General features: G+C 36.1%; 1 protein-coding gene across 1 annotated transcript in view; it reads left to right on the plus strand.

The window, feature by feature from the left end:
- The window catches only part of LOC111055233 (facilitated trehalose transporter Tret1), a 210359-nt gene that overhangs the window by 92180 nt on the left and 90670 nt on the right, over window positions 1–27509 (plus strand). The gene's annotated exons all lie outside the window — the stretch shown is intronic.

Genomic DNA, 27509 nt, shown 5'->3' on the forward strand with positions numbered 1-27509 from the left:
TTTTCTCGGCCAATGCTCTTCCTTGACCTGTCTCTTGGTATCAATCGTTGCCACTCCATTTCTCATTCATCAATAATAAAAACAGATTACCAGATTATCACTTTTCCTTGAAGCTTTTTCTAAACCACATGACCTAATGACTTTGTGTGAGAAATTTTTCTATATTCCTTGATTCAGTGCTTATCATCTCATTCATGGAGATAAATTCTCATGTGCTTTCTTCTGTATCACATAGAAACCTTATTCTCCAGATCGAGTTCAAGATTGTTTCTCAGCTTAGACACGTTCCTAAAAGTTGATGCAGGTGATATATAAATAGAATACATTTTTTTATCTCAATATAAGGATGTCACAATTTGACATATATAGGCCAGTTATTATATTATAATACAACAATAAAACAATGCGCTAAACTGGAAACAACATCAGGTTAATCATCAAAAATCTGGTTTGGCGCACTCACACAACTTTCCTTGCCGTTATGTAAATTTATCACCTGACGCTAGTGTTCACACGAATCTCAAGTCTACTATTCAAAGATCCAAGCCAGCTGGTGACAGGACAATAACGCTGGAAATACACGAGAACTGCTATCTCTTCATAGTGAATGATTTAATAGAATCAACAGTTGTCAACAGTCTGCAATTGGAATAATAACATTTTCTCGGATTTTGGAGCTTATTTTAAATTTTAGGTGAAAATGTTACTGGACATTAATTGTGGAGATTTTTATGCTGTATCCTTTCCACTTGGAATGTTTTGTTTGAATTGTATCTGAGGCCTGATAATTGGGAATCTAAAATCAAACTTTGCATAGATGGGGCTGAGCTCCTGGAATTTTTACAGATATGTGACTTGTAGCAGTTGATAGAGCTTATCAATGCTTATTTCCGGTATGAATTTGATCAAAATCGTTGGAGCTGTATTCGACAAAATCGCGAAAACCCCTGTTTCTGACAACATTTTCGCACATTTTATCCGCCATCTTGAATTGAATTAGATCGAAATTGTTCGTGTCGGATCCTTATATTGTAAGGGCCTTAAGTTCCAAATTCCAAGTCATTCCGTTATTTGGGAGATTTGTACACAGACGCACATACACTCATACACACATACACACACACACACACACACACACACACACACACACACACACACACACACACACACACACACACACACACACACACACACACACACACACACACACAAATAAATAACTGGGTAAAAGAAAGGAGACGGGGCCGCCGAAAGCAATGGATGAACAGGTAGAAGTTCTAGTGACCTTTCAGTGGTCTCCTATTGTTGATGAGTTTTGAAATTCTAGTGGTCTATTGTTAAGGATTCCACTCCGAGGAATGGATTGGTGGCCCAGTCTGATTACAGGCATTTTCCATTTTCAGCTGTAAACCAGTGGTAGCCTACATTGATTGGATATACACACGCATTTTTCTCGATTATAAGTACAAATTTAGTCAAACTAGGAACAAATAACTCATTTCGTTAATTGGGAGATTTGTACTGTGGTGCGTTTTTTAACGGCTTCACACATGTAGGGTGAATCTTGCACTGAGTCAGTGGTGTAGCGGCTATAAATTTTGCAATGGCGTGTGAGTACGCTGAGTGAACACCAGACTGATTGACTCACTACAAGACTCAATACAATTGTCGGAATCGCGGGAGGCCTAAACGCTCGCTCACCCTTGATTCTTCTAATGACAAATTGTATAGTGATGAAATTTTTATAAGCAGTGTAGCGATCGCTAAACACTGAAGACGGATACCTTAAAAATTATTACCTGTGAAGAATGAGCATACAAAATCATACAGGTCGAGCAAAAATCCCGATGTAGATAATTTACGGGACTGCGTCTCTAATAAGTTCTGAAGGATTAAAATACGGTATTTGGACCAAATATCGTTCAGAATATATTTCGAGAACAGAGTCTTGTCGGGTTTTAAGCTCTATTGTAGGAATTTATATGATCTATGGCTGCCACTGCTGTACAATTGATGCGTTCGCTCCTAAGTCGAGGTAGGTAACAGATAAAAGCTGATATATGAGCAGGTAAGGACAAAGAATAAATATCTCGATCTGACCCCACTCGCTACATCCACTTAGACCTGTTCCAATATCCAGCTTAATTCAATTATTCCAATGATCGTATTCGATTGGTTCTTGATGATATAGAACGTATCAGACTCAATGATTGACAGGCTTAAGAAATAATCGAACTCAGAAAGCGAATTAACAAAACTGAAATATATTACAATAAAATATGTAATCATACAGTGCAGATTCAGAATTTGATTTACAGGTTGATAATAATTTAGCATTAACAAAAGGAGTTAAAAATGTTCTTGTGCTTGCATGATACCATGCGTGATTCGACAGAATTTTACAATTGATAAAGTTTAACAGTTTTTGAAAAAATAATGAAAAAAAAATGAATTTATAAAATATTTTTAAAAATGCTCGGGGTCGTGGTTCAGGCAGCGGAGGATAGTTAATCAACTACAAGTTCGTATGAATTAAATAGGAATAAATTCTAGGCTCTTAAATGCTAAAGCGCTTGTCGGCGTGGCCAATAATTTAACGAAGAAAAATTTATGTTTTTCTGCACTGAAATATTTTCGAAGCGTAGATTGGGGCCCCTTTTAAAACTTATAACTCACGTGAATTTCCTTGGCGGTCGTGGTTTTCTTCTTTAGATCAAAAAATCGTTTGATCGGCAGCAATCCAGGCTTCGGTTTCAGCACGTGGGGAATTTTGATTTAATATCTCCTTCACCGAATTAATTAAGGGATAATTTACTTTAAGCTTTTAAATTTATCGATTGATGAAAACAGAAATTTACAAATAACAAATAAATTGGCCTAAAATATCGGCTCACAAATAGAACATTTAAAATCGAACAAGAAATTTTCACAAATAGGTCTTGGTAACTATAATAAGAGATCTGCACGGTGAGGATTTCAAAAGGGAAGTGCTGTCTTTTCTCTAAGCTTCTAGGCTAGACCTTGCTTCTCAGAATCTCGATGTAATAATTTGCATAAAAATTTGCCATTGGTAGAACGCTTGTGACGTAGACGTGACGTCAATGGCAGGCAGTAGAATATAATTCTTTAATTACAATAATAATTCAATTTGTGTAATTCTTAAAACTGCTTAATCTTATAGACATAGTTCCTCTCATACAATGTACATGTGCTAGCGTAAATGATAAGGCAGGGTTGGTGTCTGATAATAGATTAACATGTGTTGCTTTCAAACGATCACCTTCTTGGTGCTATTTCGATGCACCGTGATTGGCTTAGACCTGCCAAAGAGATTTAATTACCATGTGGTTCAGTTGAATTAAATCATTAATAAATTAATATTCTTGTACAATTTTTGTTAGGTTTGAGACTGTTATAATTAATTTCTGCCGTTTTATCAATAATATAATTTCATGCTATGACCTATTTAGTTACAATAAGACCTGACATATAATATAATTTCTTAAATAATAAATAATTTCAATGATAACACATACATTTTATTTTTTTTATTTGAAATTCTTGATCCTTTATTGATAGTTTTATAATTTTTTAGAGGTGGTATTATATCTTACGTGAAGCCAGCATGACATTTGACAATACTTTGAATCAGTCAGCTGCGTTCGAACTGTTTTAAAAACATCTGATCGATAGTAAACAAAGTGTAACCTCAAAATCAATGATCAATTCATAAACAATTTGTGCTTTATTTGCAAAATAATTATAATTTTATTGAATAATTTTCCTAGAAAATATTCGGTACAGAACAGTACTCTTATCTAATATACAGTTACTGATAAGTAAGCTTTATCGCTCGGTCGCTAACTATTCCTTTAGCAAATTCTTTCATTTTAAAAAGGGAATCACAATTTTTCTCTCTTTTCATGAGATCTATTTGAAAGATTCATCACAGTACACATACACACACACACACACAACACACACACACACACACACACCACACACACACACACACACACCACACACACACACACACCACACACACCACACACACACACACACACACACACAAATAAAGAACTGGGTAAAAGAAAGGCGACGGGGCCGCCGAAAGCAATGGATGAACAGGTAGTTCTAGTGACCTTTCAGTGGTCTCCTATTGTTAATGAGTTTCGACATTTTCGTGGTCTATTGTTAAGGATTCCACTCCGAGGATAAACACACGCATTTTTCTCGATTATAAGTACAAATTTAGTCAAACTAGGAACAAATACAAACTAGGAACGTATATTTTTTTATTTTTTTATGAAGATTTTTTAAGAAGACGTGTGCCACGAACACACGCCATACGCTTTCCATGAGCTGATGCTATAATTATCATACTATACGTCATTATATTGAATTATTTGATATTATATTCTTACAAATAATCATCAGCTGATGAATAGCGCTCGTGTTGTGTAACCACGAATTGTATGTAACTCAAGTTAGTCTGTATACAGCTTGTGAGCAAGTTGAGTTTCATCAAAATGAACCATTAGAAATAATTGAATAACAAGTACTTGAACACTGATCTAGATTCAATAATAAAGTGGGTATACAAGTAACAGGTAAGGTGGAAAGTAATAGATGAGTCCCTACCAGCTAAAACTGCCTTCAAGAAAGCAGATGGGGCCACTCCGGTCACTAATAAGGGTAATGAAGCGGATTCAGAGGACAATAGAGTGTGATAGTCGAGAGTTGCAGGATGAACCTTTTTGGAACAACATCCAAACAAAATGGTTCATTTTGATGAAACTCAACTTGCTCACAAGCTGTATACAGACTAACTTGAGTTACATACAATTCGTGGTTACACACCACGTGCGCTATTCATCAGCTGATGATTATTTGTAAGAATATAATATCAAATAATTCAATATAATGACGTATAGTATGATAATTATAGCATCAGCTTAATTATAGCATTAGCTACCTGTACCATTGTACAGGTAGCGCGGCCCCGTCTCCTTTCTTCAACCCAAATAACTTACTACAACTAAATTCAATCGCACTAAAAACTTTGAAAATTTTCATTGCATCAAAATATAACCCACAAACAAGCAAGGAAATTCATCCAACCAGTCTTTTGATCGCTCGTTCGGCGGCAGTCAAACTTAACCATTGGTTTGACCGTGGTTGAACGTAACTGGTGTTGGTGGAACGAATTATTGCTGATTTGATCATCGGATAAATTTTAATCATGTTCAAATGCCTTGACCAAGGTTGGTGAAATCGGGCATAAATCTGTTTGTCATTCTAAAGTAGATATTATAGGTTGCATTATATGATTGGAAGGTGTGAGGTCCAAAACGCACCTTGCAAAGCATGTTCCTTTAAAATTCAAATAATCTTTTAGCGTCGAGTCCCAAACAAACTTCAACAAACAGGCATCTTGTTTCAACAAGTGATAAGAAAGTATAACAGCACTTTGTTTCAGTACAAAATGTATGTGCAGCCATGAGAAGGGTACGTGTCACGTGACGCTGTCTCGGGTATAAAACTCGGCTCCAACTGTCATCTCTTGATACTGGATTTCTTCCCTTTTCCTTCACACCGTTTACCATCACCCTCCTCCTTTCTTTTCTTTGTTCACTCCACCCTTGGTTCCTCTTTCCCTCCTTACCCCTTTTCCTTCGTTCCCATTTACTTCCGTTCTTCTCTACCTTGGTGCTCCTTCCCGTTGTGGCCTCTCAGTCACGTTCCTATGACGAAGCATGTGACCGACCAGCTGTGCTGTGCTCGCATAACAAATCACTGGGAAAACACCGCTATTTTCCGGCGTTTTACTCTCATTCATGCTTCTCCCACGTCCAAGATTGAAGAACTTGAAAGCTTACCTCCTCCGAAATGATCAAATTGCTAAATGTCGTTGATGTTGTTGTTGTTGTTGCTATTTCTTTGATATTATGTTTGAGTATATGGGGTTTTATTTTGAAATTTTCATTTTTCTGGAAATAACTTCTTGTCTTTCTCAGAGAGTATAGAATGTTACATAGGTCTGTACGGCTGTACTGAGGGTTGAAAGTGCATACTCTCTGGTCTGTCTGTCTGAAGTTAGATTTTGTGTTGTTGAAAGTGTTCAAATATACCGTTCATATTTTCTGAAATTTATATTAGCGAGAATAATTTGCACCAGAATATTTTGGTGGAAAGATTGTTGCCTGGTCAGAACTTGACAGCTCAGCGCACGTGCTCGTGCTGGATATTACCAGACAACGAAACAACAATAATAGAGGAACGCATAATAAAGATGAAAAACGGCAAAATGTGGAGAACGAAAAACGTGTACTCATCCATGTAATTGTCTCTTTTCTGAGCAGAACATGGTCGAATGGGTGTGTCAAGTGAATGCTCCAAAGAATAACAAATGAGGATATGCTTCTCCAGAGTGAGAAAGGGATAAAGAACAAAAGAAAGAGAGAAACAGTGGGAGAGAATGAGAAAGAGTGACATACCATGATTGTTCGTGAGAGAGAGAGAGAGAGAGAGACAGAGAGAGAGAGTGAGAGAGAGAAAACAAAAGTTATAACGAGGATTAAATAATGAGAATAAACCGAGTGAAAAATGTAAATCATTAATTTTAAACACCTTATTGTATTGTACTATAATCTCGTACATTCTCAAATGGCTTTAAACTTGAGAGTTGAGAAGTACTTCAGAACCGTGACTGAAGCAGGCCTATTCGGTACTTTATTCTTGATAGTATAGTATTGAGTGATAATCGGTTATGAACAATACAGTACTATTATTATTAGCGTATGGCTTGGATTGTGGGGAGTCACGTAGGAAGTTTCACTTTGCCGACATAACCACAATGACGGAAAACTATGATTAGTTATTCTTGATTTCCACATGAATTTCATTTTGAAAAATATTCTTTTGATTTTGGAAACACAAAACAAAACACCCAAATAACTACAACAGGCGCGGATCCAGGACCTGTGGGGGAGGCGATTTTGTGTTGGTGGTGATGGAACCTCCTCATCCGTTCGACACCCCACCCGGAAATTGTTGAAGTTTTCAATGTAAAAAACAGCATTTGATAGCTTTATTTTTTATATTAATTAGATTTTGAAATTGTTAATCAAAATGCCGAGGTAGTCATGATACTTACGTCTGCAACTACAGTAGTTTGTCCAGTCACTATATACATTGGCGCTAGCATTTTATATTGTAGTTCTGATTTTTCAATATACTGTTTGGATACATAAGAGAAGGCCAGAACCAAATTTTTCATGAAATTTCCTTGTGCTCTATACAGATGAGTGGCCCAAATACCCTCGTATTTTCGGTTCATTTCACAGTTTTCAGCCAAATCATGTAATCGAACTGAAAAATTTGCTCTGGCATTTTATTTGAATTATGGAATTCCCAATGAAATGAGAACATTTGAAACTATTTATCTTCAATGAGTACCGAGTTACAGTTTTTCAAAAAAGAGTGAAATTTCAAGTAAAAATTAATTGTGATGAATTTTAGTTTTTGATCAACAATATTATCCGATTGTTACCATTTAAATGTATAATTCGAGAATCCATCTGTGCTCTAGAATTTGAGACCAGGTAGAGCGCTCTTTCGCATATGGATTTCCAGGTACACCTGACAAAAATAATATTATTCTAGTATTTTGGAAAACACCAAAGTTTTAGCTTCAATCATCATCAGCAATAACTCCATTGTCATCACATTGAGATTTCGCACCATGATATAAGTTCATTAGATCATGTTCTATGAGAATTAGATGCACTCTATTTAGTGGAGCGGCGCGTATAAGCTCAAGAATCCAAATTTTGAATTTAATTTTTTTTTAATAATCATAACGTTTGACACACCAATCAGATCTCATTGTACCACAGCTCATTCTTCTCGGCTAGTCAAGGCGGTTCAAAATCATGCATCATAAGGAAAATTCCATAATAAATTTCTCTTCACAAAAAATTAACAATTTACAACATATTCAAAGCGGCGTATCTAGTGAAATACTTCGGATAAAATTTCAAAATCTAGAACGGATGTGGGATAGTATATATTCTCTTTCCACTATGATGAAGAATACTTTCGATTTCACTACCATTACAAAGTTACAGCCGATTTTAAAAATGGCGATTTTAGTTTTTCATTTCATTCGCTATTTTTCTGTGAATCAAAGATGTCTAAAATGAGTTAATACATCATAGGAACTCATGAGTGATTCCAAATTATAGACGATTCCATCCTCTACGAGCTCAGTTGCCTAAGATTCATCTTGAATCACTGTTTCCTATCATACCACTGCCTAGACCGATAATATGAGTAAAGTATCTTCGATTTCTTGTTTTTTTTAACGATCGTATCTTACATTACGATTATATTCTTCCATGAATCGTTTACAACAACGAAGAGAGGAGATTCTATTTCAAAATCCAATATCATTTTCCTATGATAACGGGTTACCGAGATACAAAGCTCTGAATATAGAAATTGGACATTTCTTTGTGTAGTCAAATAATGGTTAAATTACAATCAAGGATGAATTTTCTATTTTCGATCGAATTCGACTTATGATGCATGATTTCGAACCGCCTTGACGAGCCGAGAAGAATGAGTAGTGGTACAATGTGATCTGATCAGTGTGTCAAAGGTTATGATTGTTCATAATGTTGATCCTTGAGATGTCCTTAACTCCTTATGCGCGCCTCTCCACTAAATTAAGTGCATTTAAAAACGGATGATTCTCATAGAATATGATCTAATGAACTTATATCAAGGTGCGAAATCTCAATGTGATGACAATGGAGTTATTGCTGATGATGATTGAAGCTAAAACTTGGGTGTTTTCCAAAATACTAGAATAATATTATTTTTGTCAGGTGTACCTGGAAATCTATATCAGATAGAGCGCTCTACCTGGTCTCAAATTATTGTAGATAACAAAATTACGCCTATAGAGATTAGGTATTATACATTTCAATGGTAACAATTGGAAGGTATTATTGATCAAAAACTAAAATTCAAAATTGATTTTTACTTGGAATTTTACTCACTTTTGAAAATTTGTAACTTAGTACTCATTGAAGATAGAAAGATTGAATGAAAAGACTAAGAAATTGTCAAAAAACACAAATTTTGGTTATTCGGTTATAAAGTCGAGTCTGTAAGAGTTATAAACTCTGTCTTATCAGAGATTGACAATTGTGTGATAACCGAAACCGGTCTTTCTAAGTAACTAATCTTTCTAAGATCAGAAAAATCTTTGGTTTTTCGACAATTTCTTAGTATTTTTCATTCAATATGAATAATTACCACAGTATCAACTTCTCAACTACACAAAAAATGAAAAAAAAAGAAAGAACCGAATGAACTCATTTCATTAGAAATTTCATGATCTGAAAAAAAGACGTGAAGAAATTTGTCTGTCCGATTATAGGATTTGGCGGAAATAGCTGAAAACTGGAAAATGAACCGAAAATACTAGGTTTTTGGGCCATTCTGTATTTAGCTCAAGGAAATATTACATGAAAAAATAGGATATTTTGCATGAAAAAATTGGACTTCTCTTTTGTACCCAAACAATAATATTGAAAAATCAGAACTACAATATAAATTGCAAGCACCAATGTAATGACTGGACTAGTAGGCAGTTTTTTCAAACACCACTTTTGGAAAGTGGTCGCCCCCCTCACACTGGGTTCGCGCCTGCTAGTAGACCACAGCGTTAGTTCGAATTTTGAAATTTATCGTTCCTATTTTTCACTTCATAAATCATTTCAAATAATCATTCAAGTAGTAATACAGTGCTTGTATGATTGTTTAAGGCGAAGTGCTGAACCTTGAAAAAATGGAACGATTAATTAAAAAATTTGAAGTAATGCTGTGGCTATAATTATTGTGGTAATTTACAACATATGAGCATGATACATGTATGGGTTATGCATGAGTCATCTTCCTTCTATATTTCACAACTGGGACAATACAATCGCTTTTTGTTGAAGGATTGAACTCTCATTAATCGCATAAGTGACAATTTATGTGTAAAGCTACAAGTAGTACTGTATGGACTAATAGAATTTCCAAGGTAACAGAAGTTTGACTTTCAAAAGTCGAGGGGGAAGTTCAAATTTTACATCAATTTACTGTAGATAGAAGCATTCTTTCTTCGATGTCATAAATGTTGTTATTTTTGAATGTGTGATATTTCTGATTTTACAGCGTTACAACAATAGAATATCGAAATATCACTATGTAAATTAATATCTTTGATAGTACTACACACTAGCCTATATTGTATTACCGACACTCTCACCTTTAAATGGATGTTAATATTCTGCATCATTTGTACATTTCACCTCATGCGCACTTTCAAGTTAGACTAAAGCAATGTAGGATTCCATCATCTTACAGCTCCCATATGTGAGAAAGACTTGAATACTATATTGGTGCATGTATGACTAGAAAATATGGCACTGCAAGTGCTTCACAATAAAGTTGAACAGCAATTGTCGGTGCAAGTCATGTGCAACACAATAATCACGCCCTTTGATAACATTGGAGTTCAGCCCTGAATTCCATAGCTTGTGAAGACTTTATAGTAGTTGCAGATCCCACATAAATTTCCAGCTTGACACAGACCATGCTAGTTAAGATTCTCTGCAGATAGCATTTGCACATGAAATATCGGGCACACCATCACCTTCCACATAGAAAGCTATAAAACTCTCCGACTAATCTTGTTTAAATGGTAGTGAGGTGGTTACAAAACTAGGTCGGTGCAGTGACAGCGATAGCAGTAGTCGTAGAACAATTGCTGTTCTTAATTGAATTTTTCTACATTCACCCATAACCGCGGCTAAGATATGAGACAATACCTTTCTTTTAACTTCAAGTTGCAATTTCAACAATCGTTAGTAGTGAGAAATGCGGTGAATATCTACATTATGTGGATGCAGTTAAAACCACAAACTGGATCTTATTTACTGTGTTGTTTGTCCAAGAGATAGACAACCAGTCAAAAATATTTATTGAAAATTATCTGTGATCAATTTTTCCAAATCGACTGAAGCAACGAAAAAAATAATAATTCATCGTTTTGTGGTGAAGTTGATTTTGTGATGGTTATCCATACTGAATTTGTCACAACCATGTAATATTATGATGAGGTGCACGTTATAATGGCAGTGAAGAAAGATAGGAGAAAAACGTTGCCAAGTCTCTCCGCATTTTGCAACTGAATGTACAGCTGTTATGTTAGTGTATAGCTGTTACTCAATTCATCCCATTGAATTTGATACAATAACAGTTCTCATTTCCTTGATTAAGTAATCAATTTCATGTCAAATTAATTGAATTGACCAATAAAAACTATCTTTTGCTTCGAAAATTTGCTTGCATAAGTGAGATTTTTATTTTTATACAAATCCGAAATGGCGGTTAATTTAAAAAGCTGTGATACCCCAATCTGAACTTCAAAACAATGAAAACTAATTTATTTGTTTTCCATCACGAGCTGCTCATTATTAAATCACTTTTTGCTATTAGAGAAAACAACTAGCAGTCAGATAGGCGTTTTTTCTAATAGCAAAAAGTTATTTAATTTATTTGGTTGGTATTCTATTCCAATTTCTTTTGAAAATAAAAGAAAAATATAAATCCTATCTATAATATTTAACATCAATGGGAATAATTCTGAAATAAGCTTTCAATATTATTCATTATTTATACCGGTACGAGTAGGCCTAACCTATACGTCTAGGATGGTTATCAACTTTTAAAATGTTTTAATAGTGGTATTTAAGCCGTGTTCACACTGAACAAATGTTCGACAACAAACATTTGTTCAGTGTGGACACGGCTTTAGATAATAGAAAATATAGCTCCATCAGCTCTAGAAAGTGATCATGGTGCTGCTCAAGTCTTAGTGCTGAAACACTAAAACTGTGGATTCAGAACACTAGGGCCGGTTTCCGAGCTCGGGATTCAGCTAAGGACCCTACGCACCTACGGATTTGGCTCACGGATTTGGCCTGTCTTGGCCTGTGTCCTTGAACGACTCGGAGCAAAATCACTACACACTAGTAGTAAGCAACGCGAGCCCGGCCCGCCCTACTTTTCAAGGCTATCCTCTCCATTTTCTTCTCCTCCTTCTTTATCCGATTATAGGCATCGTTTGTAGAAAGATCCAAATTTTTCATGAAGAGGCAAGAAGAGGCACTTTTTCACCACGTTATCGTCGGGTCCTCGCATAACATGACCATACCATCTCAGCCTGGACTCTTTAAGTTTCTAAGCAATAGGTGCTACCTTAAAACTGCCACGTACATGTTCATTATGGATCTTATCCTTAAGGGTAACTCCTCCTGACCACCGCAGCATGCGCATTTCCGTAGTATGAAGCTTTTGCCCACATGTTTTCAACGAAGCCCATGTTTCGCCTCCATACAGTAAAACCAGTCGTATGCATGTTTTGTTGACCCTGCCTTTTGTTCTGATGGGCATTCTTGGATCACAAAGGACACCTGTTAACTCGCGCCATCTGTTCCATGCAGATGTTGTTCTATGTGTTATATCTGCTGTTATTGTGCCATCATCTGAAATTGCTGACCCTAGGTATTTGAATTTGCTCACTCTAGGTAGTATGATGCCATCTAGTTTGAGATCTGGATTTGTCCTACCAAATGTGTCTGGGTCGAAGTTGCAGATCATATACTCGGTTTTGGTCCTGCTAATGCACAGCCCATTTGGTTCAAGAGCTCCTCGCCACTGCTCCAGAGTATCTTGTATTTCTTTTACACTGTCTGATATTAATGCTACATCATCTGCATACAACAGGTTCCATGGCAGGGGTCTCTGAATCTTCTCAGTAAGGTAGTTCATTGTAATGTTGAATAAAAGTGGGCTGAGAGCACTACCTTGATGAACTCCTACTTTTACACCAAAACTCTTTGATAGACCGGCTGTACTTCTAAGACATGTTTGTACATTGTCATACGTGTCCTGGATGAGATTTATATAGACTTCAGGAATGTCTTGATATCGCAAGGCTTGCCATATTAATGTCCTTGGTACACGGTCAAAGGCCTTTCCAAGGTCTATAAACACCATCCAGAGATTTTGATTGTTTACTCGGGCTTTTTCCATCAACAGTCTTATAGCGTGGATTGCATCAGTTGTTCCTTTACCTGCAGTGAAGCCGAATTGATTTCCGGTCAGGTTTATTACATTCTGAAGACGTTTGCTTATAATTAGTTCCCATATCTTCAATGTGTGAGAAGTAAGTTTAATACCATGGAAGTTTCCACACTCTCGGACATCACCCTTATTCTTATAAAACGGGACTAAAGTGCTTTCTCTCCATGTCATTGGCATTTTCCCACTGGTCAAGATGTTATTAAATAGCCCCATAAGCCACACAACTCCATCCGAGCTGAGAAATTTCCAGAGCTCAGCCGGTATATCATCTGGTCCAGTTGCTCTATGATTTTCATTTTTGAGATAGCTCTCCTTACCTCTGATTCAGTGATTTCATTTATAGGTCCCTCTGTCCTTGGTTGCTCTACTTCTGGCTCTATTGGGAAATCCTCATTCAACAAGTGTTATTCATACCATCTTGAACAGATGTCTTTGTCTTCAGTAAGTAAAGTACCTTGCTTATCCTTGATGTATTTTGTAGTTCCAAAATCTTTAGTTTCATCATGTCCACATTTAGCAATTCTATATATTCCATTTCCATTTACTTGCTCAAGCTGCTGGTATAAGTTTGTTTCAGCTTTTTCTTTTTCAGATGCCATTGTTCTTCTTGCTACTTTCTTTGCCTGTTTATAGTTTTCTTTATCAGCCTCATCTTTGGTATTTTGCCAAATTTTGAACAGGCGTTTCTTTTCAGCTACACTGTCTTGGGCTTGCTTATTCCACCACTTGGTGCTTTTAGCGTTATGTAGCGGTCCTTTTGTGACTCCCAGTTCTTCTCTTGCTGTAGCAAAACAGAAAGATTTAAAGTCTGCTCATATTGTCGAAGAGCTGTGGCTGCTTGGGGAGACTGTTTTGCAAAAATATTCTACTACTTTGTGTCTCACATTATTTCCTCTCTCATCGGTCAGTGCATAACATTTTATCTTCTCTACTTTGGGTCTTTTCATCTTAATGGGCGTTTTCAGTTTGAAGGCGGTTAACAATAGCCTGTGTTGAGAAGAACGTGGTTCCCCAGGGATAACCTTCAATCTTTGATCTGCCTAAGATATTTCCTGTCAATGAGGACATAGTCAATCTGTGTCTTACAGTTTCCACTTTTGTATGTGATCAGATGTTCATCCTTCTTTTGAAAAAAGGTATGCACCATTGCTAGGTTGTGGGTGGCTGCAAATTCAAGAATTGTTTCCCCTTCCTTATTCAGCTCTCCGTATCCAAAGCCACCATGGAAGCCTTCATAACCTCCACCATTCATACCAGCATGTCCATTTAGATCTCCACATACTATTGTTTTTTCTTTCACAGCTATGGTTGCTAGATGCATTAGTAACTCCTCCCAGAACTCTTGCTTTTCCATTTCTGGGCAATTCACTTGCCCAGAAGACAGGAACGATGTTCAGACATGGTTGTTTATCTAAAGCAAGTCTTACAGACATGATTTGATCATTTATTCTGCATATTTCAACAGCATTATTGCTGAGGTGGTGGTCCAGCATAACACCAACACCATTTCTAGTGGTCTCTGTTCCGTTGTAAATCAGTTTGAAGCCATTTCTGATCTTTCGCGATTTGGCACCTCTCCATTTTGTTTCTTGCACACAGCATATGTTTATGTGATGTCTATCTAAAATCGAACTTAGCTCAGTGCTCCGTCCAGTCATGGTACCACTATTCCAAGAACCTATACGTAGTTCCATCTTTGGTGTAGTGTGTCTCTTGTTTGAGTTTCCGTTGCTAGCAGGGGACGCCTTAGTATGTGTCACATTTCCATCATCGCTTGAGGGGGATGCCCTGTGCCGAAATTTATTTTTTTTTTTCAAAATTATAACTTCTTCAAGATAAAATTTTATTAAAGTGCTGGATTAGCGTTGTTATTCCCACGGTATCAGAGTAGTTGCATGATGTAATTCAGTACATTACATACTTGAATTCTAATATTTCCTCTATTGTTTTCCAATGTTTTCCTAGAGTACTTAGAATTGTTGTAGACACAAAATCATCATAAAAAATCAGTTGAACGTCCATTCTATTGCTGAGTCTTCTACTTTGATTGAGGGAATTTTCCTGTATTCTGTCTTTGTTAGTTGTATTCCTTTCTCGTTCTATTGAGGGAAATTTATTGTCATCCCCACCATGTCCTTTGTAATTGGTAATTTTCTTTTGGCTATATTGCCAGCCCTGATACCTATTTTTGAGCCTGATTAGGTCGACTTGGAGACCTGAGCAGGAGACCGCTTTTATATTCTGGAGAGTACAGACATGTTTTCTGAGCTTAATTATTTATTGGCCTGATTGAATAATGTCTTCTCCAGACAGTTTTTTATTTTCTCCTGAAGACTAAAATTATATTATTGGGAATCATTTATCCCATCAGTTTTGAAATCGCTAATCCTTTTATTAGATTATTAATGGCATAGTTAATTTCCATTCAGAGCAGTTGACTGCTGCACTTTATTATTATTGTAGGCTATGGATTAGTGACAGTCGAAAACACATTTAAGGGTGAGTAATGAATATTTTATAGTATTGTTGTATTGTCTTAATCTTGATATTACAGGTAACAACCCCTGATTTAACAATTCTTCGTTTTCAAATATTTTATAACTCAATTTTGTAGTCTTACATCTGAGATGTATGACGATATCCTAATGTACAAGAAAGCTATACTAAATGGAGTATATTCCTATTCTTTATTGATACAGTCATTTATATCTCTGGAATTTTGTAATTGTGAGTAAAGTTTGGAATACTCACTGGTTGTACATCAACTGTAACTCTGTAACTGTTCATCATTCTTTTAACTAGTAATTTCTTTTCATAATCCCATTCATTATAGATTTTAAATTCTACAATAAATTAAAACCTATAATACTCCTCCAATTTTATATTTAATGTAAATTGTATGTATTGTATTCATTAGATGGTTTCTTGAGAAATCATTCATTGAATGCAATATTTAGTATGTTATTTATTCTAGCATTACTAAGTAGTTGTGACTTGTGTTGCAGGTTTTTTTTGTGTGTTTATTCTTGAATACTCATTCGAGGATCGTGCTGTAAATATGCCTTGCTGTCGAACGAGGGCTTACGAATTCGCCGACTGAGATGGCCGGTGATATCGGACATCTGACCTTGCCGTGCGGGGCTGAAAGACGATCTTCGATCTGACGCCACTAGCCCAATGCCTGGAGGCCATAACCCTTCATCCTCATCCATCACCCTTTGGACACCGGACTCGAGGACGACAGATCTTAGATAAGTACTTGATACCCCCACTACAATATCAGATGTGCCCCGTAAATTTGGTCTCTTAAAGACATAGTGTATTTGGTCTCTTGGAGACATGTGTATTCGGTCTCTTAAAGACATGTGTATTCGGTCTCTTAAAGACATAGTGTATTTGGTCTCTTGGAGACATGTGTATTCGGTCTCTTAAAGACAGATTGATTATTAGATTATCCATGTAAAGATGTATTTTGTAATATTCTCTATATTATTCTCATTATTATAAGAGCAGTCAGTCAACCGCATATCTATGTTTTTAATTCCAAGACCCTCAAACCACTAGAATTAGGATCACACCATTGATCAGATAAAATCCGCAGAACACAGGGCCTAGCACAATTTCAACAACTAAGCCTTCTCCGACAAAATCATTTGTCACCAGGAGATCGGTTTCAGCCCTAACCTTATGTCGCTTTCTCTCTTTCTGTGTTGTGCCTCATGATTGGGGATATGAAAGTAGAAACATGTAGGAAAATTCGTGTCAAAAAGGAAATAGAATTTTTGTTGGGAAAATTAAATTGAGGTAATTAACAGTAGTAGGACCCTTTAGAGATAAGTAGTCAAAAAGAATTAATAAATGAAAAAAATAGGAAAATCTTTAATGAAATGATAAATTTTTTTAATGATGAATAGTAAAATTGTAATCAAGTTTTCCATGTGAATAAGTTGGGATATTTTGAGATCTAGTAGAGTAATTGAAACTAGTTGGATATGAAGTTTACAGTTGAGGAATAATTATGTGAGGCTCCAGTAAGGTTAGAAATGTCAGTGAACTTGGGAATCAGTAATAGTGTAATAGTAGTCTATTAATGTGTTAGTGTATTGGTAAATTCAATAATGTTGATAATCAGAAGTCAAGCAGTAGCAGTCCAATGCTAAGATAGTTGTTCCAGCTGAATTTTCATATTAATAAATCATGCCTTGAGAATTATTCTCCCAGTGTTTAGAGAAAATGTCACGTACTTTGAGTTTGAGAGAAATAATAACCATGATCGCTGTCGAGTCAATTTATCTAGTTGAAGTTGTAGGCAGTGAGAAAATGACAATACTCTAGTGAGAAGCGAAATACAGAATTATTATTGTAGAATAATAGCCTGGCACTCGATCATAGTTTTGTTTTGACTAGCGTTCTGTCGTAGAGGTTTCCTACTAGAATATTATAATGAAAAGTGTTTTTCTCATGATTGTGGAATGCAAAATCGCGCTTGTGTCATATAGCTCTCGCATTGATCTGATAATGCAATTTCAATCATTGTTATCTTTGAATCGTAGTCGATGTAGAATAGTATTGCCTATTGAATTGCTTTATATTGTTAAAAATATGTTGCACTCTCAACTCTATAGTAATGATAGTTAGATTTCAATACATTCAGCAGAGTAAAAAAGTTTCATCCTTTACTATTATAATCAACGTACTCCATATTTTACAACAGCAGAGTAACATAGGACCAATTAAAACTATGATGTCTTTTAAACGTTTTCCCTTGTTAGAGTTTGCCAAGAAAATAACCAGGGACTCAATAAAGTGATTGAAGTATTCAAGATTATTATACTCGGTCCGTCTTTAGTACCTACTTAAAAGGTGGACACGTCCATATTGTTTTGTCCTGACTCTTGCCACAGTTTTAAAGACTCTTGCCACAAATCTCTATTAGTTATACATTTTGCTGAATTTCGGAATGATTAAAACGATTTCTTTTGAAGAGGGCCCGCTTCAAATTGGATCCCACTATCAATCCAGAAATTCGACTCTCCAAATCATACAGAATGCCTCTATGGTAACATATCCTGATTAGATTTCTTTTTGCGTGTTTCACACCGGAAGGAAGGGGAGTGTGCCGGGCACTCTCTTTAATTCAGGCCTTTTCCCAAGTTATAATAGTAAATTTAATACGCAATAGACTAGAGCCATTATTGTAAGTGAGTTAGCGAAATAAATTATTTTCTCTCTCTATTATGAACGGCCATGACTTCGAGTTTCCCATGATAGATATTTAAAAATTGTGGCTCCGAGTCGTCGAGGAATGTAGATTATGGAATTATCTCTAAAACTTAGCCTTCTTGTCGCGACATAAAATGCGATAAGTTGGAAAACAGCAAGCATTGAAATTATAACAAACTACCGATTTTGCAGTTACTATTTGGTCCAAAGGCTGTAGAAGCCATGCGACGATTGGTCAAATTGATTCCATTCGCCCAATAGGAGACCTGTTTCTAAATACAGTAGTGGGGATTCCCCAGTCGAGAGACCAGATTACGTTCCGGAGGACACTTTGCTAGGCTATCCTCTCCATTTTCTTCTCCTCCTTCTTTATCCGATTATAGGCATCGTTTGTAGAAAGATCCAAATTTTTCATGAAGAGGCAAGAAGAGGCACTTTTTCACCACGTTATCGTCGGGTCCTCGCATAACATGACCATACCATCTCAGCCTGGACTCTTTAAGTTTCTAAGCAATAGGTGCTACCTTAAAACTGCCACGTACATGTTCATTATGGATCTTATCCTTAAGGGTAACTCCTCCTGACCACCGCAGCATGCGCATTTCCGTAGTATGAAGCTTTTGCCCACATGTTTTCAACGAAGCCCATGTTTCGCCTCCATACAGTAAAACCAGTCGTATGCATGTTTTGTTGACCCTGCCTTTTGTTCTGATGGGCATTCTTGGATCACAAAGGACACCTGTTAACTCGCGCCATCTGTTCCATGCAGATGTTGTTCTATGTGTTATATCTGCTGTTATTGTGCCATCATCTGAAATTGCTGACCCTAGGTATTTGAATTTGCTCACTCTAGGTAGTATGATGCCATCTAGTTTGAGATCTGGATTTGTCCTACCAAATGTGTCTGGGTCGAAGTTGCAGATCATATACTCGGTTTTGGTCCTGCTAATGCACAGCCCATTTGGTTCAAGAGCTCCTCGCCACTGCTCCAGAGTATCTTGTATTTCTTTTACACTGTCTGATATTAATGCTACATCATCTGCATACAACAGGTTCCATGGCAGGGGTCTCTGAATCTTCTCAGTAAGGTAGTTCATTGTAATGTTGAATAAAAGTGGGCTGAGAGCACTACCTTGATGAACTCCTACTTTTACACCAAAACTCTTTGATAGACCGGCTGTACTTCTAAGACATGTTTGTACATTGTCATACGTGTCCTGGATGAGATTTATATAGACTTCAGGAATGTCTTGATATCGCAAGGCTTGCCATATTAATGTCCTTGGTACACGGTCAAAGGCCTTTCCAAGGTCTATAAACACCATCCAGAGATTTTGATTGTTTACTCGGGCTTTTTCCATCAACAGTCTTATAGCGTGGATTGCATCAGTTGTTCCTTTACCTGCAGTGAAGCCGAATTGATTTCCGGTCAGGTTTATTACATTCTGAAGACGTTTGCTTATAATTAGTTCCCATATCTTCAATGTGTGAGAAGTAAGTTTAATACCATGGAAGTTTCCACACTCTCGGACATCACCCTTATTCTTATAAAACGGGACTAAAGTGCTTTCTCTCCATGTCATTGGCATTTTCCCACTGGTCAAGATGTTATTAAATAGCCCCATAAGCCACACAACTCCATCCGAGCTGAGAAATTTCCAGAGCTCAGCCGGTATATCATCTGGTCCAGTTGCTCTATGATTTTCATTTTTGAGATAGCTCTCCTTACCTCTGATTCAGTGATTTCATTTATAGGTCCCTCTGTCCTTGGTTGCTCTACTTCTGGCTCTATTGGGAAATCCTCATTCAACAAGTGTTATTCATACCATCTTGAACAGATGTCTTTGTCTTCAGTAAGTAAAGTACCTTGCTTATCCTTGATGTATTTTGTAGTTCCAAAATCTTTAGTTTCATCATGTCCACATTTAGCAATTCTATATATTCCATTTCCATTTACTTGCTCAAGCTGCTGGTATAAGTTTGTTTCAGCTTTTTCTTTTTCAGATGCCATTGTTCTTCTTGCTACTTTCTTTGCCTTTTTATAGTTTTCTTTATCAGCCTCATCTTTGGTGTTTTGCCAAATTTTGAACAGGCGTTTCTTTTCAGCTACACTGTCTTGGGCTTGCTTATTCCACCACTTGGTGCTTTTAGCGTTATGTAGCGCTCCTTTTGTGACTCCCAGTTCTTCTCTTGCTGTAGCAACACAGAAAGATTTAAAGTCTGCTCATATTGTCGAAGAGCTGTGGCTGCTTGGGGAGACTGTTTTGCAAAAATATTCTACTACTTTGTGTCTCACATTATTTCCTTTCTCATCGTTCAGTGCATACCATTTTATCTTCTCTACTTTGGGTCTTTTCATCTTAATGGGCGTTTTCAGTTTGAAGGCGGTTAACAATAGCCTGTGTTGAGAAGAACGTGGTTCCCCAGGGATAACCTTACAATCTTTGATCTGCCTAAGATATTTCCTGTCAATGAGGACATAGTCAATCTGTGTCTTACAGTTTCCACTTTTGTATGTGATCAGATGTTCATCCTTCTTTTGAAAAAAGGTATGCACCATTGCTAGGTTGTGGGTGGCTGCAAATTCAAGAATTGTTTCCCCTTCCTTATTCAGCTCTCCGTATCCAAAGCCACCATGGAAGCCTTCATAACCTCCACCATTCATACCAGCATGTCCATTTAGATCTCCACATACTATTGTTTTTTCTTTCACAGCTATGGTTGCTAGATGCATTAGTAACTCCTCCCAGAACTCTTGCTTTTCCATTTCTGGGCAATTCACTTGTGGAGCATAGATGGAAACGATGTTCAGACATGGTTGTTTATCTAAAGCAAGTCTTACAGACATGATTTGATCATTTATTCTGCATATTTCAACAGCATTATTGCTGAGGTGGTGGTCCAGCATAACACCAACACCATTTCTAGTGGTCTCTGTTCCATTGTAAATCAGTTTAAAGCCATTTCTGATCTTTCGCGATTTGGCACCTCTCCATTTTGTTTCTTGCACACAGCATATGTTTATGTGATGTCTATCTAAAATCGAACTTAGCTCAGTGCTCCGTCCAGTCATTGTACCAATATTCCAAGAACCTATACGTAGTTCCATCTTTGGTGTAGTGTGTCTCTTGTTTGAGTTTCCGTTGCTAGCAGGGGACGCCTTAGTATGTGTCACATTTCCATCATCGCTTGAGGGGGATGCCCTGTGCCGAAATTTATTTTTTTTTTCAAAATTATAACTTCTTCAAGATAAAATTTTATTAAAGTGCTGGATTAGCGTTGTTATTCCCACGGTATCAGAGTAGTTGCATGATGTAATTCAGTACATTACATACTTAAATTCTAATATTTCCTCTATTGTTTTCCAACGTTTTCCTAGAGTACTTAGAATTGTTGTAGACACAAAATCATCATAAAAAATCAGTTGAACGTCCATTCTATTGCTGAGTCTTCTACTTTGATTGAGGGAATTTTCCTGTATTCTGTCTTTGTTAGTTGTATTCCTTACTCGTTCTATTGAGGGAAATTTATTGTCGTCCCCACCATGTCCTTTGTAATTGGTAATTTTCTTTTGGCTATATTGCCAGCCCTGATACCTATTTTTGAGCCTGATTAGGTCGACTTGGAGACCTGAACAGGAGACCGCTTTTATATTCTGAAGAGTACAGACATGTTTTCTGAGCTTAATTATTTATTGGCCTGATTGAATAATGTCTTCTCCAGACAGTTTTTTATTTTCTCCTGAAGACTAAAATTATATTATTGGGAATCATTTATCCCATCAGTTTTGAAATCGCTAATCCTTTTATTAAATTATTAATGGCATAGTTAATTTCCATTCAGAGCAGTTGACTGCTGCACTTTATTATTATTGTAGGCTATGGATTAGTGACAGTCGAAAACACATTTAAGGGTGAGTAATGAATATTTTATAGTATTGTTGTATTGTCTTAATCTTGATATTACAGGTAACAACCCCTGATTTAACAATTCTTCGTTTTCAAATATTTTATAACTCAATTTTGTAGTCTTACATCTGAGATGTATGACGATATCCTAATGTACAAGAAAGCTATACTAAATGGAGTATATTCCTATTCTTTATTGATACAGTCATTTATATCTCTGGAATTTTGTAATTGTGAGTAAAGTTTGGAATACTCACTGGTTGTACATCAACTGTAACTCTGTAACTGTTCATCATTCTTTTAACTAGTAATTTCTTTTCATAATCCCATTCATTATAGATTTCAAATTCTACAATAAATTAAAACCTATAATACTCCTCCAATTTTATATTTAATGTAAATTGTATGTATTGTATTCATTAGATGGTTTCTTGAGAAATCATTCATTGAATGCAATATTTAGTATGTTATTTATTCTAGCATTACTAAGTAGTTGTGACTTGTGTTGCAGGTTTTTTTTGTGTGTTTATTCTTGAATACTCATTCGAGGATCGTGCTGTAAATATGCCTTGCTGTTGAACGAGGGCTTACGAATTCGCCGACTGAGATGGCCGGTGATATCGGACATCTGACCTTGCCGTGCGGGGCTGAAAGACGATCTTCGATCTGACGCCACTAGCCCGATGCCTGGAGGCCATAACCCTTCATCCTCATCCATCACCCTTTGGACACCGGACTCGAGGACGACAGATCTTAGATAAGTACTTGATACCCCCACTACAATATCAGATGTGCCCCGTAAATTTGGTCTCTTAAAGACATATTGTATTCGGTCTCTTAAAGACATATTGTATTTGGTCTCTTAAAGACATGTGTATTCGGTCTCTTAAAGACATATTGTATTTGGTCTCTTAAAGACATGTGTATTCGGTCTCTTAAAGACAGATTGATTATCAGATTATCCATGTAAAGATGTATTTTGTAATATTCTCTATATTATTCTCATTATTATAAGAGCAGTCAGTCAACCGCATATCTATGTTTTTAATTCCAAGACCCTCAAACCACTAGAATTAGGATCACACCATTGATCAGATAAAATCCGCAGAACACAGGGCCTAGCACAATTTCAACAACTAAGCCTTCTCCGACAAAATCATTTGTCACCAGGAGATCGGTTTCAGCCCTAACCTTATGTCGCTTTCTCTCTTTCTGTGTTGTGCCTCATGATTGGGTATGGGGTTTTGGCTATATGGTTTCAAGGTCGGTTGCCACCTGACACCAAGGTTTTGATCCTCCTGGAGAACCTGAGAGCCGCCGTTGACCAGTAATGGTTCTTCTGCCGCCATCTCTAATGAAACCTCAGACCCAAGGGTTCATCACAGCTAGGAACTTCTGCTTCAATTACTTCGAAGAAACTCCTCAGGCTGGGTTTTTTGAAGAAGTTGTCTCTCCGACAAAAATAGCAGGGTAGTTAGGAAAACGAAGAGTTTGTCAAGGAAGACAGATAGGAAAGAAAGTTTGTGCTCGACTATTTGGATGGCGGGGGGCATCTCGATGCCCCCCCATTATCCGTCAAGTCACGCACATAAGAGAGGGCAGCACAGAAGCAAAGTCAATGGAAAAACAGCCGCCCTAGGATGAAAGGTCTCCGCAAAAGGAAGGTAAGAAGATTTGGGAAGGAGGGCTCCAATGTTTAAATGTTGAATGTTTAAATGTTTAAATGTTTAAATGTTTAAATGTTTAAATGTTTAAATGTTTAAATGTTTAAATGTTTAAATGTTTAAATGTTTAAATGTTTAAATGTTTAAATGTTTAAATGTTTAAATGTTTAAATGTTTAAATGTTTAAATGTTTAAATGTTTAAATGTTTAAATGTTTAAATGTTTAAATGTTTAAATGTTTAAATGTTTAAAATGTTTGAATGTTTAAATGTTTAAATGTTTAAATGTTTAAATGTTTAATGTTTAAAGTTTAATGTTTAAATGTTTAAATGTTTAAATGTTTAAATGTTAAATGTTTAAATGTTTAAATGTTAAATTTTAAATGTTTAAATGTTTAAATGTTTAATGTTTAAATGTTTAAATGTTTAAATTTTAAATGTTTAAATGTTTAATGTTTTAAATGGTTAAATGTTTAATGTTTAAATGTTTAAATGTTTAAATGTTTAAATGTTTAAATTTTAAATGTTTAAATGTTTAAATTTTAAATGTTTAATGTTTAAATGTTTAAATGTTTAAATGTTTAAATGTTTAAATGTTTAAATGTTCAAATGTTTAAATGCTAATATGTTGCGCATTTACGGCGAAACGCGGTAATAGATTTTCATGAAATTTGACAGGTATGTTCCTTTTTAAATTGCGCATCGATGTATATACAAGGTTTTTGGAAATTTTGCATCTCATGGATAATATCAAAGGAAAAGGAGCCTCCTTCATACGCCAATATTATAGTAAAAATCAGACCATAGAATTATCCATCATAAATCAGCTGACAAGTGATTACACAGATGTGTGGAGAAGTCAGTCTATTTCTGTATTTGTATAAGGTCTATAGTTTCAATCAAAGAGGTATGCATCTTTAAGCTGGGTTTACACCAAAGTTATCAACAAAATGTTACTAACTTAATCCTTATCGATTCTATTAGATTGAACGCAAGTTGACAAACACAGATCTTCATCATGTGTATGATAAGTTATGTTCAATCTAATATAATCTATAAGGATAGAGGATATAATCTATAAGGACATTTTGGTAATAACTTTGGTCTAATCACAGCTTTAAGATCTTTGGATTCAATATTTTGTTTTGCAGTCATGGTATTATTATGCGTGCTCATTAGTATCAATATTCTCACATTCGAAAAAGCTGAATTAATAGGTGATCAAAAATAAACGAATGAACACACACACACACACAACACACACACACACACACACACACACACACACACACACACACACACACACACACACTTGTGAAGTCAGAATAGCATTTTTTAAATTCCCCCAGAGATTCTGTGTGCCTGGATTTTCTATCTCATTCCTTAAGACCTGTTTGATTCTGTAATTGTATTAATTTACATTTTCCTCTATTTTCAGTTTTTCAATATCCCATTTGCTGTTGGTTGGTTTCCTTCTGAATGTATTTCTTTTACCTAGCAAATTGAAATCCATTACTACTATGTTCTGATCACTACAGATATCTGCACCAGGATACGTCCTACATTGCTGGATGTACCGTTTCGTTTATGCTTTTTATCAAAATTATATAGTCTATTTGAATCGTGCCATGTCTCCTGGCTGGGTCCATGTGTACCGGCGTCTAAGGGGCTGCTTTAAGATTGTGTTAGCGATTACAAAGTTCTTCTCCAAACAGAAATCTACCAGCCTCTGGCCGCGTTCATTTCTATTACCCAATCCATAGTCACCAATCACTTCACCGTCTCTTCCCTCTCCAACCACAGAATTCCAATCCCCAAGAATTACTGTTGATATGAATAATTAATGTCTCATTATCTTCCACATAGTTTAGTACCTCTTCAATCTGTTCCTATACCTCTTCCAAGTCCTCATCACTATATCCAGATGTTTCTTTTAATATTATCCTTGAAATGCAAAATTTTAAAAAACCTTGTGTATACATCGACGTGCAGTTGAAAAAGGAATATTCCTGTCAAATCTCATAAAATTCCATCAACGCGTTTGGCCGTAATCGCGTTACATACAGACAGACAAAAGAAAATCTGAGTTAAAACATCGACCTCACTACGTTCGGTCAATTACTTCGATTTGATTGGATTATAGAGATAAACTAAAAACTTTTTGATTCATCACTCTGATTTAATTCAAATTCAATCATGCAAGTACAATGTTTCAGTCCCATTACTGAAATAAAATATCACACGTTATTCACTACCGAACTGTTTCGTACTAATTTGGTATTTTTCCATAACTAATAGGCTACATGACAGTGTGAGATTTGATATGCGAAAGGGGATGCTTCTAATCCACTATGTACCCCGCTATAAAACATTCACCACCCCTGTACAATAATATCTTGTGAATTCGTGTTTCTATGAAAGGAGATAAATTCATACACAAACCTTCATCATGTGTATGATAAGTTATGTTCAATCTAATATAATCTATAAGGATAGAGGATATAATCTATAAGGACATTTTGGTAATAACTTTGGTCTAATCACAGCTTTAAGATCTTTGGATTCAATATTTTGTTTTGCAGTCATGGTATTATTATGCGTGCTCATTAGTATCAATATTCTCACATTCGAAAAAGCTGAATTAATAGGTGATCAAAAATAAACGAATGAACACACACACACCACACACACACACACCACACACACACACCACACACACACCACACACACACACACACACACACACACTTGTGAAGTCAGAATAGCATTTTTTAAATTCCCCAGAGATTCTGTGTGCCTGGATTTTCTATCTCATTCCTTAAGACCTGTTTGATTCTGTAATTGTATTAATTTACATTTTCCTCTATTTTCAGTTTTTCAATATACCATTTGCTGTTGGTTGGTTGGTTGGTATTTCTTTTACCTAGCAAATTGAAATCCATTACTACTATGTTCTGATCACTACAGATATCTGCACCAGGATACGTCCTACATTGCTGGATGTACCGTTTCGTTTATGCTTTTTATCAAAATTATATAGTCTATTTGAATCGTGCCATGTCTCCTGGCTGGGTCCATGTGTACCGGCGTCTAAGGGGCTGCTTTAAGATTGTGTTAGCGATTACAAAGTTCTTCTCCAAACAGAAATCTACTAGCCTCTGGCCGCGTTCATTTCTATTACCCAATCCATAGTCACCAATCACTTCACCGTCTCTTCCCTCTCCAACCACAGAATTCCAATCCCCAAGAATTACTGTTGATATGAATAATTAATGTCTCATTATCTTCCACATAGTTTAGTACCTCTTCAATCTGTTCCTATACCTCTTCCAAGTCCTCATCCAGATGTTTCTTTTAATATTATCCTTGAAATGCAAAATTTTAAAAAACCTTGTGTATACATCGACGTGCAGTTGAAAAAGGAATATTCCTGTCAAATCTCATAAAATTCCATCAACGCGTTTGGCCGTAATCGCGTTACATACAGACAGACAAAAGAAAATCTGAGT

The sequence above is a fragment of the Nilaparvata lugens genome, chromosome 2 (assembly GCF_014356525.2).
Source record: "Nilaparvata lugens isolate BPH chromosome 2, ASM1435652v1, whole genome shotgun sequence".
NCBI classification, from domain to species: Eukaryota; Metazoa; Arthropoda; class Insecta; order Hemiptera; family Delphacidae; genus Nilaparvata; species Nilaparvata lugens.